Raw genomic sequence first — 15,753 nt, forward strand, 5'->3', positions numbered from 1 at the left:
ACGCATGCTGCAGATGGCTTTTCCAGTCTACCTGAATCATTACCAGCTAGAAGCAGCGGTCATTGGGACTTGGACATGAGCTTCAAAGTATAGAATGGTGACAACAATTCCAGTGCCATGCGGACTTTTCCTGGATGTGGACTTTTCCTGGACTCCTGCTCCTTGTGACAGCTCCTAATGGACTGAACTGGGTTTGGGTTGCATTTGCAGAGATTTGGAATGGTGTTGGTGCCAACTTGAACTTGGTGAACATGTGAAGGACACTACTCTTTTATGGTTCTTGCTGTATTGGCCAAGAGTTTGCTTAAAGGCTTTAATCACTGTAAAAAAAAAAAAATAGAAGACTGGATAAAGAAGATGTGGCACATGTACACTATGGTATACTACTCAGCCATAAGAAATGATGACATTGGATCATTTACAACAAAATGGTGGGATCTTGATAACATTATACGGAGTGAAATAAGTAAATCAGGAAAAAACAAGAACTGCATGATTCCATACATTGGTGGGACATAAAAAAAAGACTAAGAGACATGGACAAGAGTGTGGTGGTTACAGGTGGGGGAGAGAAGGAAGGAGAAGAGGAGGGGAGGGGCACAAAGAAAACTAGATAGAAGGTGACGGAGGACAATCTGACTTTGGGCGATGGGTATGCAACATAATTGAATGACAAGATAACCTGGACATGTTTTCTTTGAATATATGTACCCTGATTTATTGATGTCACCCCATTAAAATTAATAAAAATTTATTTATTAAAAAAATTAAAAATGGAACTGCCTTTTGACCCAGCTCTCCCACTTTTAGGAATATATCCTAAGAATACCAAAGCAGCCCTGGCCGGTTGGCTCAGCGGTAGAGCGTCGGCCTAGCGTGCGGAGGACCCGGGTTCGATTCCCGGCCAGGGCACATAGGAGAAGCGCCCATTTGCTTCTCCACCCCTCCGCCGCGCCTTCCTCTCTGTCTCTCTCTTCCCCTCCCGCAGCCAAGGCTCCATTGGAGCAAAGATGGCCCGGGCGCTGGGGATGGCTCCTTGGCCTCTGCCCCAGGCGCTAGAGTGGCTCTGGTCGCAACATGGCGACGCCCAGGATGGGCAGAGCATCGCCCCCTGGTGGGCAGAGCGTCGCCCCTGGTGGGCATGCCGGGTGGATCCCGGTCAGGCGCATGCGGGAGTCTGTCTGACTGTCTCTCCCTGTTTCCAGCTTCAGAAAAATGCAAAAAAAAAAAAAAAAAAAAAGAATACCAAAGCACTGATTCAAAAGAAGATATGCACCCTGATGTTTATTGCAGCATTGTTTAAAATAGCCAAGATCTAGAAACAGTCCAAGTGTCCATCAGTAGACTAGTGGATTAAAAAGCAGTGGTACATATACACAATGGAATACTATGCAGCCATGAAAAAGAAGGAAATCTTACCTTTTGCCATGGCATGGATGGACCTCGAGATTATAATGCTAAATGAAATAAGCCAGGCAGAGCAAGAAAAATATCATTTAATCTTACATATATTTGGAATCTAATGAACAAAGTGAACTGAGGAATGGAATAGAGGCAGAGGCAGGGTCACAGGGAGCAGAGGGACAGCAGTCAGAGGGAAGGAGGATAAGAGGATGGGATCAGAGAAGGTAAAGGAATTAGTGAAACTATTATACATAACACAGAGATATAGATAACAGGGCAGCAAATCCTAGAGGGAAGGGGGGAGGGAGTTAGGGGGAGGGAGGCTAAAGGGGTATAAAAAGGGACACAGGGGTGGGGGGTGAGGGAGTTATATTCAGTGGGACACTTGAATCCATGTAAACACAATAAATTAGAAGAATAGGTAGAAAAATGTAGTGAAGGCAAGCAAAAAGATCTTCATAATGAGTGAAGTGAAAGTCAAAATCATGTATCTGTAAAGGTGCAAGTCTGTGTTACTTGAGGTCATTTATGAGCTTTCTTTAGTTCAGTATAAGAAAAGAGATTACAGATCATGTGGTTTCTAGAAAGTTTACTGGGGAGGTTGTTGTAGGAGTCCAGGACTGCCTCAAGGAATCACCGAGTTTTTAGAATGTAGAAATCACCCTATGGAGGAAAACACCCAGGTTTGAGGAATTAAAAACCCTATTTAGAGTTACAAGAGATGTGTGGTTTGTGCAAAGTAAATAGCAGGATTTTATGATGTGTAGATTATTATAATCAAAATATAATAAACTAAACATAATCTTTAAAAAGTTGTTTCTAAATTAAGCTATAACACCTCACCAATTCTAAGGATTTTTTTTAAAAAAGAACAAATTCTAAAGTTCAGACAGAAAAATTAAAAAATCAGAACATGTTTGATGAAGAATAGAAATGACAGAGGATTAGTCAAACCAGAGAGTAAAGTCTATTTATGTTCTTTTTTCTTTTTGTATTAAATTTATTGAGTGACATTTTTTCATAAAATTATATAGATTTCAAGTGTACAATTCTATGATACATCATCTGTATATCATAGTGTGTGTACCGCTAAAAGTCAAATCTTCTTCCATTACCATATATTAGATCCCCTTTACCCTTTACTAGCTCCTATCTTCCCTCTGGTAACCACCATACTGTTGTCTCTGTCTGTAAGTTTTGTTTGTTTTTTTCCTGTTTGTTCATTTGTTGCTTTCAGTTTTATGTCCCACATGAGCGAAATCATATGGTTGACTTTTCCTGACTGACTTATATTGCTTAGCATGATATTATCAGGGTCCATCCATGTTGTTGTAAATGTCAATATTTTATCTTTTCTTTTGGCTGATTAGTATTCCATTGTATATATGTACCACATCTTCTTTCTCTAATCCTCATCAAAGGATACAAGTTAGTATGAAACTTTGTTTTTTTCCATGTCTTGGCCATTGTGAATAATGCCGTAGTGACCATAAGGGTGCATATGTCTTTGTGAATAAATGCTTTCTAGTTTTTCAGGTAGATCCCAGAAGTAGGGTTGATAGGTCGTATGGTAATGAAACCGGGGAAAAAAAAAAAAAAAAAGACTATATCGCCATGGAAACCAATTACACAACACAAGTGCTGGTGCAAAGGAAAGAGGTTAATTCAAGTGCTGGCCACCTAAGAAGGGGGGAGGACTCCTGTCAGAAACCCATCTTCCTTTTCTGGTTGGTGCAGGCAGGGGTTTTTATAAGGAGGGAGAGAACAAGGGGGGATGAACAAAAATAGAATAAAAGAGTCAAAAGGCTGGATTTGACATTTCTTTGCTGTGCTAGTGCAAGCTGGTTCAGAGTGTTCAGATAACTGATTGAAGGCCACACATCTTCCAGAGCTGGCATATCTGAATGTTGGAGTCTGTTCCTTCCCTTGGTGGTTGCAGGAATTGAAGCTAGCAAGTAACTTATAAATTGGGATTTTTGTTTCATGTAACAAGTGTCCACAGATTCCCCAGTCAGCTTGTCTTTTTGGCCTTGACCGAGAATCAGAATTACAAGCCTCAGCGTGGTGGGAGTGAGGAGAAGCTGTTATTCTTCTTGTTCAGATGTTAAACCTTGCTGTGTGTCAGCCAAAGGAAAACAGGCCTTTTAATTGTAATGAAAGCTTGACCAGAGGTAGAAGTACAGGGTTGATTATATACTTTGATTTATTATAGAATACATAACTTTGATCACTAAACCAAAAAAGTTAAATCATGGATATAAGAGCAACAAACTGAATTTAACATTTTACAGGAATCTTTTTATAAACTTACTTTGTTATTTATAAACTTACTTTGTTAATACATTCTTATCTAGCTCTATTTTATGGCTAGTCATACTATTGATAATATCAATAAATCAGTAATTTAATATATTTATTCCTAGTTACAGTTAACTTTATTATTTATTTTATCTTGTTTTTCTTTCTATAAAAATGGACCCAAAAGTTATCCAATCAGAATTGTCCACTACCATAGAACAATCTGAGTTTATTTTCTGACCTTGTGACTTTCTAATCAAATGTCTTATTTTCTTGAGTAGGTGAGCCAGTTTCATACTAACTTGTATCCTTTGCAAATGCAAGTTAAAACTCTAGTCTGTTCTTGCATTTGTCTCTGAGTATAAAATTCCTTCAATCTTAATTCCAAGCTCTTTACAATGTAGACCCTACATGCACAAAGTTTTCTCCTTTGCATCAATAGTACACTCTACACAAGTTGACTTATTTCTATCTTAACATTAAACCTCACAATTCTTTGTCCCATTTCTCCTTCTGCTGATCCTTCTGCTCCCCATTTCCTGTCTTCTTCTTCAAGGCCAATTTCTACCCTGCCTCCTTCATGAAACATTCTTTACCCACCTTAGTTTTTATCTATTTTTCTCTGTGAACTCCTTCTGTCCTTTCTGTCTACCACATCATTTATGTGACACTATATAAATCCCCATGTCTATGTATTTTTCTTTTTTTTGTGTGTGAGACAGAGACAGAGAGACAGAGAGAGGGACAAATAAGGACAGTCAGACAGGAAGGGAGAGATGAGAAGCATCAATTTTTTGTTGTGGCACCTTAGTTGTTTATTGATTGCTTTCTCATATGTGCCTTGACCAGGAGGGGGAGCTACAGCAGAGTGAGTGACCCCTTGCTCAAGCCAGTGACCTTGGGCTTCGATCCAGTGACCTTTGAGCTCAAGCCAAAGGGGTCATGTCTATGATCCCACGCTCAAGCCAGAGACCCCGTGCTCAAGCTGTTGAGCCCGCACTCAAACTGGTGACCTCGAGGTTTCAATCCTGGGTCCTTTGCATCCCAGTTTGACGCTCTTTCCACTGTGCCACCCCCTGGTTAGGCCAGTTAACTTTATTCTTAAGTTTTTGAGAAGCCTCCATACTGTTTTTCATAGTGGCTGTACCAGTCTACATTCCTACCAGCAATAATAGAGGTATCCTTTTTCTCTACAACCTCTTCAGCACTTGTTAATAATAGCCATTCTAACAGGTATGAGGTGGTATTGCATGGTAGTTTTGATTTGTATTTTCCTAATAGCTAGTGAAGTTGAACATCATTTTATAGATCTGTTGACCATTTGTATGTCTTCTGGGAGAGGTATCTGTTCAAGTTCTCTGCTCATTTTTTAACTGGATTGTCATTTTGTTTTGTTTTGTTTATGTTGAGTTATATGAGTTCTTTATATATTTTGGATATTAACCTCTTGTCAGAGCTGTTGTTTGCAAATATCTTCTCCTATTCACTAAGTTGCCTTTCATTTTGTTATCTGTTTCTTTTGTTGTGCAGAGCTTTTTAGTTTGATATAGTCCCATTCTTTACTTTCCTTGCCATAAATTTAATACCTATGTTTTCTTCTATGTAATTTATTGTTTCAGATTTTATATTTAAATCTTTGACCCATTTTGAATAAGTTTTTTTGTAATTGAGAGGAAAGGAGATAAACAGTCTCCTGTATGCACCCCAACTGGGATCCACCCAGCAACCCCTGTCTGGGGCTCTCTGGGGCTGTCTGGGGCTGATGCTTGAATCAACTGAGCTATCCTCAGTACCTGAGGCTGACACTTGGACCAACTGAGCTATCCTCAGTGTCCAGGGCTGATGCTCAAACCAGTTAAGCCACTGTCTGTGAGAGGGAAAGAGAGAGAGAAGGGGGAGAGGGAGGAAAGAAAAGCAGATGGTCACTTTTCATGTGTGCCCTGATTAAGAGTCAAACCCAGGACATCCAGACGACAGGCTGATGCTCTATCCACCGAGCCAACAGGACAGGGACTGAATTAATTTGTGTGTGTGTGTGTGTGTGTGTGTGTGTGAGACAGAGACAGAGAGAGAGGCAGAGAGAAACAGATAGGGACAGACAGACAGGAAGGGAGAGAGATGAGAAGCATCAATTCTTCGTTGCGGCTCCTTGATCTCCTTAGTTGTCCATTGATTGCTTTTTCATGTGTGCCTTGACCAGGGGGCTGCAACAGAGCAAGTGACCCCTTGCTCAAGCCAGCGACCTTGGGCTCAAGCCAGTGTCCATGGGGTCATGTCTATGATCCCATGTTCAAGCCAGCAACCTCAGGGTTTTGAACCTGGGTTCTCTATGTCCCAGTTTGACACTCTATCCACTGTGCCACCACTTGGTCAGGCCTGAATTCATTTTTGTACATGGGGACAAACTGTAATCTAGTTTCATTCTTTTGCACTTGGCTTTCCAATTTTCCTAGCATCATTTATTGAAGAGGCTTTCTTTTCTCCATTGTGTATTTTTGGCTCTTTGTCAAAAATTATTTGCCCATGTACATGTAGTTCTCAATTCTATTCCATTGGTTTGTGTGTCTGTTTTTCTGCCAATACCATGCTGTTTTAATTATCATAACTACATAGTATAATTTGAAGTCAGGTAGTTTGGTACTTCTGGCTTCAATCTTTTTTCTCAGGATTGCTTTGACTATTCGGGGTCTTTTGTGGTTTCATACAAAGCTGATGATATTTTGTTTTATTTCTTTAAAAAATGACATTGGGATTTTGAGGGGTATTGCATTAAATCTGTATATTGCTTTGGGTAATATGGCCATTTAACTATGTTGATTCTTCTAATTCATGAACATGGAATATCTTTCCATTTCATTGTGTCTTTTTCAATCTCTTAATAATGCTTTGTAGTTTTCAGTCTTTCACATCTTTTGTTAAGCTTATTCCTAGGTATTTTATTCTTTTGGTTGTGACTGTAAAAGGAATTATTAGTTTTTATTTCTTTTTCTAAAATTTTACTATTAGTATACAGGAAAGCAGTGAACTTTCTACATTGATTACATTTTCCTGCAACTTTACTGTATTTATTTATTGCTTCTAATAGTTTTTTGGAGGGTAGATATTTAGGGTTTTCTATATACAGAATTATATCATCTGTAAAATGTGACACTTTTACTTTTTCATTCCCAATCTGGATGCCTCTTATTTTTTTCTCTTGCCTGACTGTCTGGCTAGGGCTTCCAGAACTATGTTAAATAAGAGTGGTGAGAGTGGACACCCTTGTCTTGTTTCTAATTTTAGAGGAAAACCTTCCAGGTTTTTGCCATTGAGTATGGTATTAACTTAACTTTGTCATATATGTTATTTATTATGTTGAGGTACTTTCCTCCTAGACTCATTTTATCGAGTGTTTTAATCATAAATGGATGTTTCATCTTGTCAAATGTTTTTTCTGCATCTATTGATAAGATCATATGATTTTTTTTCTTTTTTTCTTGTTTTTTTTACAGAGAGAGGGATAGACAGACAGGAAAGGAGAGATGAGAAGCATCAATCATCAGTTTTTTATTTCAACACCTTAGTTGTTTATTAATTGCTTTCTCATATGTACCTTTGTCCGTGGACCATCAGCAGACTGAGTAAACCCTTACTCAAGCCAGCGACATTGGGTCCAAGCTGGTGAGCTTTGGTCAAACCAGATGAGCTCACACTCAAGCTGGTGACCTTGGGGTCTCGAACCTGGGTCCTCTGCATCCTAGTCCGATGCTCTATCCACTGCGCCACCACCTGGTTAGGCAAGATCATATGATTTTTATCCTTTGTTTTGTTAATGTAGTGCATTACACTGATCATTTTGCACATGTTGAACCATCCTTGTGCCCCTGAAATGAACCCCACTTGACTATGATGTATTATTATTTTTTTTAATTTTATTTATTGATTTTTAGAGAAAGAAGAAGGGAGGGACAGAGAAACATCAATTTGTTGTTCCAATTATTCATGCCATCATTGGTTGATTCTTGTATGTACCTTGACCAGAGATCAAACTCAGAACTTTGGCATGGGGGAATGATGCTCTAACCAACTGAGCTACTTCGTCAGGGACCGTGATGCATTATTTTTTTAAATGTATTGTTGTGTTCAATTTGCTAGTATTTTGTTTAGGATTTTTGTATCTGTATTCATCAGAGATTCCGGTCTGTAGTTTTCTTTTTCTGTGTTATCCTTGCCAGGTTTTGGTATCAGGGTTATGTTGATCTCATAAAATGTGTTAGAGGCCCTGGTCAGTTAGTTGCTCAATGCACAGAACGTTGGCCCAGCATATGGACGTCCTGGGTTAGATTTCCAGTCAGGGCACACAAGAGAAGTGACCATCTACTTCTCTATCCCTCCCCCTTCCTCATCTTTCCCTCTCGCAGCCAGTGGCTTGATTGGTTCAAGCATGGCCCCAGACACTAAGGATAATTCAGTTGGTGTGCTTCAGTCTTAGGTGCTAAAAATAGGTCAGTACTCAGCATGGGCCTCAGGCAGGATTGCCAGGTGGATCCCAGTTGGGGCACATGTGGAAGTCTGCCTCACTACCTCCCCTCCTCTCACCTAAAAAAAAAAAAAATGTTAGAAACTATAGCCTTTTCTTTAGTTTTTTGAAAGAGTTTGAGAAGTATAAGAATCAAATTTTTGAATGTTTGGTAAAATTCACTAGTGAAGCCACCTGGTCTTAGACTTTTATTTTTGGGGAGGTTTTTGATGATTGTTTCAATTTCCTCACTGTTGATTGGTCTATTTAGATTTTCTAATTCATCATTATTCAGTTTAAGAAGTTTATACATTTCTAGGAATTTACCCACTTTTTTCTGGGTTATTGAATTTGGTGGCACATAGTCTTTCATAGTATTCTGTTTGTATGTTTATGTTGTCTATAGTAACCTCCTCTTTCAAATCTAATTTTGTTTATAGGAGTCTTTTCTTTTTTCCTTAGTGAGTCTAGGGGTTTGTAAATTTTATTGTCTTTTCAAAGAACCAGCTCTTTGTTGTATAAATTTTTTTATATAGTCTTTTCTTTATTTCTTTTTTTGAAAATGAAACTGAGAGGAAGAGAGAGAGGGATAGTGAAAGAGAGAGAGAGAGAGAGAGAAGCATCAACTCATTGCTGCACTTTAGTTGTGCATCCACTGATTGCTTCTTTTATGTGCCTTTACTGAGGATTGAACTGGCAACCTCACACTCCAGCCTGTGACCTTGGGTTCTAGCAGGAGACCTCGGGATTGAGCCAGCAACCTCAGACTCGAGATGGTGATCCCAGGTAAGCTGGAAACTTCGGGAATGAGTAGGTGACCCCGGGCTCAAGTCAGCGACCTCAGGTTTTGAACTGGTGACCTTGGCGTTCTTGTTGCTCTATCCACTGTACCACCACCAGCCAGGATGTGTTGTCTTTTTATTCTCTATTTTATTCAGTTCTGCTCTAATTTTTATTATTTCCTTTCTTCTTCTGACTTTGGGTTGCTTTTGTTCTTCTTTCTGTAGTACATTAAGATGTAATGTTAGGCCTGACTAGTGGTGGTGCAATGAATAGACCATTAACCCAGGACACTGAGGGCCCTGATCTGAAACCCCAAGGTTGCTTGCTAGAGCATAGTCTCATCTGGCTTGAGTAGGGGCTTGCCAGCTTATGCACAGGATCATCAATGTGATCCCAAGGTTGCTGGCTTGAGTCCAAAGGTTGCTATCTTGAAGCCCAAGGTTGCTGGCTTGAGCTCAAGGTTGCTAGCTTAAGCAAGGTTGCTAGCCCCCAAGTCAAGGCACATAAGAGAAGCAATCAATAAACAACAGAAATGAAGCAACTACAAGTTGATGCTTCTTATCTCTCTCTCTCTCTAAAAAAATGATAATATTAGGTTGTTTTTCACTTGGGATTTCTCTTGCTTTATGAGATAGGCATGTAATGAAATAAACTTCTCTCTTATTACTGCTTTCATTGTATCCCAGATGTTTTGATGTGTCATATTGTCATGTTCCTTTGTCTCTATTTATTTTTTTTTTTTAATTTTTATTTATTTATTTTTTTTACAGAGACAGAGAGTGAGTCAGAGAGAGGGATAGACAGGGACAGACAGACAGGAATGGAGAAAGATGAGAAGCATCAATCATTAGTTTTTCATTGCGCGTTGCAACACCTTAGTCATTCATTGATTGCTTTCTCATATGTGCCTTGACCGCAGGCCTTCAGCAGACCGAGTAACCCTTTGCTGGAGCCAGCGACCTTGGGTTCAAGCTGGTGGGCTTTTGCTCAAACCAGATGAGCCCGCGCTCAAGCTGGCGACCTTGGGGTCTCAAACCTGAGTCCTCTGCATCCCAGTTCGATGCTCTATCCACTGCGCCACCGCCTGGTCAGGCTCTATTTATCTTTTGATCTTACCTTTTATTTCTTCTTTTACCCAGTAGTTTTTAGTAGTATGTTCTTCAATCTGCACATATTTGTGGGTTTCTTTTTTTCCTGTTTGCACTTGACTTCTAATTTCAAAGCATTGCAGTCAGAGAATATGTTTGGTATGATTTCAATCTTTTTTAACTTGTTGAGGCTAGTTTTGTGCCACAACATACGGTCTATTCTTAATGTTCCATGTGCACTGGAGAAAAATGTATAATCTTATGTTCTGGGGTGAAAGGCTCTGTAAATATCAATTATGCCCATTTGGTCTAATGTATCATTTAAGGCCAATATTTCTTTATTGATTTTTTTTGTTTGATTGTATTTTTTTCTGTTTCTCCCTTTAGTTCTGTTAGTACTTGCTTTATATATTTTAGTGCTCCCTGATTGGGTGCATATATATTGAGAGGTGTTATGACTTCTTGATGTAGTGTCCCCACTATTATTTAAAATATCCATCTTTGTCTCTTGTTACTGATAGATACGTGAATTTACCAGAAATTCCAAACTGCCCTCTTGATGTTCCGCTTATCTGTTAGACCTCACCCTTACTCACTGGACTATCACCCCTGAGGCAGAGGAATTCCAAGAAGCTGGTCAGTTGCCCCAAGGAGGAACATTCCAGACATACCAGGACTTTTGATTCAACACCCACTTGCTCGAGACTCTCCCTTTACCCTATAAAACTCATCCCCCTAGCTTGTACTGGTGCTCTTCTTCCCGGAAAAGTGCCCGCCAGGGTTCCTTTCTTCCTTTCAATAAAAGCCTGTTACTCTGGTCTTTTCCGACTCCCATGGATTCCAACAGTTACTTTTGTTACCTTGTCAGACATAAGTACAGCTACACCTGCTTTTCTGTGGATGCAATTTGCTTGGAGAATCATTTCCCACTCTTTCACTTTGAGTCTATTTTTGTCTTTTCAGCTTATATGTGTTACCTGAGGGCATTATATGGTTGGGTTTTGTCCTTTGATCTAATCGGATACTCTCTGCCTTCTTATTGGTGAATTCTGTTCACTTATTTTTAATTATTGATTATGAGGATTTCCTATAACCATTTTACATTTTGTTTTATGGTAGCTCTGTGCCTCCATTGGTTCTTTTCTTTTGTGTTTCTGTCTGTTGTTTTAAAGTAGCACCTGGTATTTATTTGTTACCATAGTTATAAAAATATCAGTTCCATAGGGATTTTTTTTAATTCTTAAAAAGTAAAAGGTTTTTTGTTTGTTTTTTGCCTGCTCAGGCAGTGGTGCAGTGGTTAGAGTACCAACCTGGGATGCTGAGGATCCAGGTTTGAAACCATGAGGTTGCCGGCTTGAATGCAGGCTTACCAGCTTTAGCGTGGGGTTACCGGCTTGAGTGCAGAGTTGCTGGCTTGAGCGTGGGGTCACATGGTTGCTGTCTTGGGCCCAAAGTCACTGGCTTGAGCCTAAAGTCGCTGACTTGAGCAAAGGGTCACTGCCCCCTCCCTGTCAAGGCACATTTGAAAAAGTAATCAATGAACACCTAAGGTGCTACAACTATGAGTTGATGCTTCTCATCTCTCTCCTTTCCTGTCTGTCTGTTCCTGTCTGTATTTCTGTCTCCCTAGCTAAAGAAAGAAAAAAGTAGGTGGTTGTTTTTTTTGCCTGTCTGATCAAAAAACTAGAGCTGTCTTGCACTGAAATGAAGTAATTTCTTTGGATTTACCATAATTTGTTATTAACAGGCAATAATATAGTGTATTCTTCTATTGCTGCTGTAGAGAATTACCGTAAATATATATAGTTGCTTGAACGACATAAATTTATCACCTTACAGTTCAATAGGTTAAAAGTCTGACACAGGCTAATGTCAAGGTGTCAGACGAGCTGTGCTCCTCCTGGAGCCTCAAGGACATATTCATTTCCTTTTTCTCTTTTTTTTTCAGCTTCAGATGTTGCCTACATTCCTTGGTTCATGGCCCCCTTCCTCCTTCTTCAAAGCCAGCAACATAGCATTTTTCTAACCCTGCTTCTGTTGTCACATCTCTTTCCCTGATTCTCCCTTCTGTTTCCTTCTTTCATTTGTGAAGACCTCTATGATCACATTACATCCAGTTGGATACTCCAGGATACTCCCCCACCCCTCTACCCCACGTCATGTCCATGACTTAACCCTGGCTGCTGGGTCTCTTTTGTCATGTAAAGGTAATATATTCTCAGGTTCTAGGAATTAGGGCACGAGAATCTTTTTTTTTTTTTTTCTTTCTGAAGCTGGAAACGGGGAGGCAGTCAGACAGACTCCCGCATGTGCTCCACCGGGATCCACCCGGCATGCCCACCAGGGGGCGATGCTCTGCCCATCCGGGGCGTCGCTCTGTCACGACCAGAGCCATTCTAGCGCCTGGGGCAGAGGCCAAGGAGTCATCCCTAGCGTAGGGCACAAGAATCTTTAGGGGGCCACTATTTTGCCCATCACATTGGAAATAGATTTGATAAATCAATCAGTTAGAACTATACTTGACTGCTTAAAGAGGTAAGGGGTCTTTTTGTCTCTTGCACCAGGAAGTCTGGGGATGGGAGGTCTAAGACTGGTATGGTAGCTCAGCAATGCTGTCAAGGCAACTGGCTCCTTCTATCTTGGTTTCTGCCATACTTAGCCATGACTGCAATGCCTTAGTCATCACATATGTATTTCAGGCAAGAAGACTGAAGCACAAAAGACAGTACTAGAAACATTCAGTTTACATTTCATTAGCCAGAATTGAGTCATGAGGACACAACCAATTAATTGCAAGGAACTCTGAGAAGTTAAGTTTTTAGGTTTTCTGATTCTCTCAATAAGGAAGGAAAATTGAAATTAGGGCTAGAAAGAGTGAGAGATGTGCTAACCTACACAATGGCTGCAACAACTAAGTGAATTGAAGAACTGTATCCAGTCATTGAAGAGTAGGTACCAGATGTTAGAATTTCGGTGGACTTATTGCTACTGGTCTTACTCAATGTCAGTTGATTCTAGGTTTAAAATTGATAAAAAGACTCACAAGTCATGGTATATTATTTCCCACACCAGTTTACTTAGCTTTAAAAGATACACAGTAGTAGCCTAACTGGTGATGGCACAGTGGATAGAGCATCAACCTGGGACACAGAGGTCCCAGTTTGAAACTTAAACACTGAGATCAGCGGCTTGAGTGTAGGCTCAACATGATCCCAAGGTTGCTGGCTTGAGCCCAAGATTGCTGACTTGAGCTTGGAGTCACTAACTCAGCTTGAGCCTCCTGGTCAAGGCATGTATGAGAAGCAATCAATGAGCAACTAAAGTGATGCAACTATGAGTTGATGCCTCTCATCTGTCTCTCTTCCTGTCTCTCTCTCTCTCACTGGAAAAAAGAAAAAGACACACAGTAGTGTGAAGATAGATGAGCTGAAGTGCCAGAGAAGATGGCTGTCTCCAAAGACAAATTATGAAAACAGAATATATATAGCCCAAGAGTAGAATACTCAGAAGCTCCTTTGTCAGTCATATTAAATTTGTAGTGAAAATTAATTTGAGTGGAATAAATAATTCTAGTGGAATGGGGGATGCACAGAGCATACCAATGTTAGATAAATTGCAAAATTCATATAGCATCAAAGTGTACTTCAAGAGCTAAGATGTTAATGATGTCCAAAGAAAATATGAAGCTTCCACAGCCACCAGAAGGACAAACATAAACAATTAATTTTAGTGGGTCTCAAACAATCTTTTTCAACAATCTTCAGATCATGTTAGTGTCTTAATTAAATAGCACAATGTGAAATACTCATACTTTAAGTAAAGGAATTCCAGCTGGTAAACATGACCTGGACACTTTAAAGAATATATTTAACATACGTATACATCTGATGTTTTCAGGTAAAAGGAGGGAAAATACAGCACAGTTTTTGTTAAGGCACTGCCACTTAAACATAAACATGGTGTACTTAAAATCGAATTCAGCTTTACAGCATGAAAGCGTGGTATGAAGCGTCAAAGAGCTGTGGAAGTAGGTTCCTGAAAAGTAACGATATCTCAAGAAGGAAAAAAGAAATGGCGGGCTTTATCCATCTTACTTGGTAAAAGAGCTTCCGTTTAAATTGTCTAAAGTAGCAGGTACAGTGAATACTGTCAGAAATTTTTTAAGTTTTTGACATGGTATGGGTGTTGACTACCAGGAGTATCAAAAAATATGTTCTGAATTGGTATGATAACTGTATTTATAATGAAAAATGTTGTAGTGAAGTTTGATGAATTTCTGTTAAAAGGTGTTTCTATGTGTTTACATGTAACAGACATGTTAAATATTTGTTTAGAGTCTTTGACAAACATGCATTTAAGTTTAAGTGAAACCAGCAAGGAAATACATGTATGAATATGTGATTTTGAGATTGAAGTTAGTCTGAAAATGTAAGTAAAATGTGGATCTCGTCCTCAAAAAAAAAAAAAAAATTGACACAGTGAATGATGTACATGGCCAAATAGCAGAGTCCTTCTGACATCTGCCAAGAGCTTAGTGCAGCTTCCATTCCCCTCCTCTGTCCAGGACTCAGTTGTGAAAGATGAGGTTGAACCTGATGCAGGTGAGATCATCTCAGGCCAGCTGTCTGTTCTGTTCCCTGCCTGTGTGTATCCCATGCATGTTGCACAATCTCACTAAAAGTGGATGTCGAGTCACATACCTCCCAGTGCAGCTGCAACTCATCGGTCAGAGGTTTCACATCGAATGTTTCTGTAAATTAGGTGTAACCTGACCCACTGACATTGCACATTTATCTTCTCTATGATCTGGAGAGCAGAGTGACAAAAAGGCAAATCTAAGGTCATATCCCTAGGGTCCCTGGGTCTATAATAAAAGTTCATTCAGATCATCTGAAAACCCTTTTCCTGCATGGGCTAATAAATATTTTCCCTGTTTTCCTCTTGAATTCAGAATCAGACATGGAGATCAGAATGCCACGTTAAATAAAGCTGATTGGAAGACATGGCCAAGTGGGCACACTCATACTTTTCCCTAGTCACTGGCACAGTTGAACAATACGGGCTTCCCAGTAGAATAGTATAGGCCCATGCTAGGAGAGCAGACCCATTCTCTGCAAGATACAGGTCTAGAAAGGGTAAACGGTAGGGCGGAGCTGTTTTTTTATACCCAACTCAAGTGTCCAACTATATAGTTGCTCCTATTATCCTGCCTGGGGAGGATTAAAGGAGGAATGGGGAGAGGCTCATTAATTCTCAGCCCTCCTGGGAGTCTGCGGTCACCTAGAGAACAAATGTGCTGCCAGGGTGAAGAACCACTGATCTCCCCGAAGTTGCGATATTTGGAAATATAAGGGGTGAAGGTAATTGTTCTTCCCTATAACTAAGGCAGTTCAGTGTGTGTGTGTGTGTGTGTGTGTGTGTGTGTGTGTGTGTGTGTGTGTGTGTGGTGTTGTTTTTCTTTTCAATGAAACTTTATTTTGAGATAATTATAGATTCACATGCAGTTGTAAGAAATAATACACACACAAAAAAAAAAAAAAAAAGAAAAGAAAGGAAATAATACACAGATACCAGGTAGTTTTACCTAGTTTTCCCCGGTGGTAACATCGTGCAAAACTTGAGTACAATATTGCGACCAGGGTATTGGCATTGATACAGTCAAGATACAGCATATTTCCACCC

The sequence above is a fragment of the Saccopteryx leptura genome, chromosome 2 (genome assembly GCF_036850995.1).
Source record: "Saccopteryx leptura isolate mSacLep1 chromosome 2, mSacLep1_pri_phased_curated, whole genome shotgun sequence".
In the NCBI taxonomy this organism is placed as follows: domain Eukaryota; kingdom Metazoa; phylum Chordata; class Mammalia; order Chiroptera; family Emballonuridae; genus Saccopteryx; species Saccopteryx leptura.